This window comes from Acanthaster planci, linkage group LG02, assembly GCF_054643075.1.
Source record: "Acanthaster planci isolate LZ-2023a linkage group LG02, COTS_SCS, whole genome shotgun sequence".
NCBI lineage: Eukaryota > Metazoa > Echinodermata > Asteroidea > Valvatida > Acanthasteridae > Acanthaster > Acanthaster planci.
The window spans coordinates 33216482-33219146 of record NC_141778.1 but is presented as its reverse complement, the minus strand read 5'-3'; positions in this window follow the sequence as shown (position 1 = coordinate 33219146).

Genomic DNA, 2665 nt, shown 5'->3' with positions numbered 1-2665 from the left:
CACTCATGAAGTCAAAATGCTTGAATGAGGACTGTTGCATTGTTTGTTGTGAGGAAGGTGTCTTTTTTCTCCACAAGTTGACTTGTCATTAAGGTTGGTGGGCCTAATCATGTTCTTCCTGTTTCAGTACATTCTTGCCGAAGGATTTTTTTTATCCTGCAGTTTATTATTTTTCTTATTTACATTCTTTTCTTACAGATCCTAAACACTTCTAATAAGTTTTCATTAACAGAGTCAATCCTGACTCCACCAACTCATAGTGTCTCTAATTAGTAATGCACGGCCCAATAATCACCATGCATTTATGAGGGCATGAAATGAAACAGGATAACATGAGCTTGCAAATAAAGTCTGCACCTGTGAAAAATGTCAGCCAGTTATTGAGCAGGTTGAAGAGATCCTGATTTTTGTTTTTGAAATTCCCTTTCTTTATAAGTTTCTTTATAGTCCAACGGGTATGTTATTAATTTTCATTTCTGAATGCATTGACTATATGTTCTTGTCTCACAGTTTCACTGAACTTTAATGCTCTTTACTGCGTAGTAAATTCAGTTTTATTGGGCTGGCTTTGAAATATGATTGCCACATATTTCTGATCATTAGATTGAAAATTGGTTAAATGAACAATGATTTTCAATTGAATTCAAGGTGGTGCTGATTGATTAAAAAGTATGATTTTATTGACAGCCTGTTCTAACTGAAAGTGTAATACCTGCACTGAATCAGTGCATTTTTCTTCCTGGATGGCCGCCATTTCTGTCTTTCTTGAATCGAAAATGTCAATGCATTCAAGTTTGCAAAGAACATGGGCTTAAGTTTTATTTTTCAGTTTCAAGCTGCCATAACTGAAAAAAATTCTCAAGAACCATTGATGTTTCAAAGACACAAACAAAAGACATTTGGAAAATATATTTTCAATGGTTTTTATTGCTTGACATTGCGTTGCCGAATTCCACATAGATTCCAGAACAAGTAGCCGCTGATTCATCGCCAGCCTCAGGCATTAGGTGCGGCTGCACATGAGGAAGGCACATCACAAGAACAATTGAATGATAGATAATTTCCTGCTTCTGACTTTTGCTCGGGGGGGGGGAAGGACAGCTGGTCGCTGGAGGGGGGGACACCAAATTTTATTTTTCGAAGTTCAGACTTGTATTATTTTCAGATGGATTAATCAACTTTTTGCTCTTTCACTTAAGTTTTCCTATGGTAAATGTTTTTAAAGTGTTTTTTAAGGATCTATTGAGGACATACACTTTTACCCAATGACAAAGAATGAAATTGTGTATCTTTAAAATGAAATGTGTATCTTCAGGGGCAGATCCAGGCTTTTTCAAAGGAGGGAGGGGACATGAACTACAGTAGTAATGATGCAATGCCTGCAAGCATGTAGCACAAAAGCCCTTGACAGGTGGAGTCCAGAGCCTACATAACCGGGGCCCCGAAGTTTTTAATACCCAGCATGTCCCATTTTATGCCTCTTATTTTATTTTATTATACTTTTCCACTGGCTATTTTTGTAAGACAAGACAAAAAAAATTTATACATTAAAAACATATATGTAAAACATTTGACATGACACAACAATCAGATGACGGGTATAAAAAACAACATGCTAAAAAGCCAGTGAATGGCAAGATGGAACAGGTGACCAGGACCTCTACAGAGCCATCCTACCACATGAAGACCCCCCCCCCCGCAAAGAAAATAAGACAAGTGGGAATTTATTAATATCTGCAGCCAGCACAGCAACAGTTAGACACCCAAGTACATATATTATCAGATTCGAAGCTAGAGCTGAACCTTGTTTTATAAAATTCCAAAGTTTAGGTCTAGAAAGATAAAAATGAAGAATCTGATCTGGCTGCAAAAGGAAGTTGGTTCCAAGTGTTAACAATATGCTGAAAATAAAAGGCTTTATGATACTCAGAATTACAACGGGGAATGGATACATTAAATGGATCGGAAGATAGTCTTGTGGTAGGATGGCTCTGATTAAGATTAAACTGGACAAAACAATCAAAAGTTGTGTCATAATGACCAGCCTTACATTAAAAAACCAAACGGTCCTGGATTTCTCGCCTACATGAAGCATGAACTTGGTAGCACGTCTCTGAACACCCTCCAGTAGTCTTACGTTATGTTTCGATGTACCACTCCACACAGGACTACAGTATTCCAAGTCACTTCTTATTAATGATGAAAAGAGTGTCTTAGAAACTCTAGCTGTCTCATTTATGGGGCTGGGTCCCTTCCTCTTTTTTCTCCCCCCTCCATCTTTTTATTCCCTTTATAGTTATTTAACTTTTGCTGAAAAAAGGCTGCGCCCCACGCCCTCCGTGGATCCACCCCGATCCAGCTCAGTGGTGAAGGTTTTCAGCCTCGTTGCGTCGGTGGCTTTGCCTAAGTTTTACCCCTCTCTTTGAAATGAGGCCTTTTCTGCTGTTGAACACTGAACTATATGCTATCAACCCAAAGTATGAACCAGTTCTACAAGATATTATTTAATTTCAACAATCTTCTGCTCGCGGTTTGGGTGTGAGAGACAAAGGCTGCTTAATACACAACGATTCTCTGTGCTTGAAAAGCATGAAAAACTGTGATGGAATGACGTAAAGGGGGATTCCCGAATATTTTCAATCATTATTTTGCAGGGACGTACGTC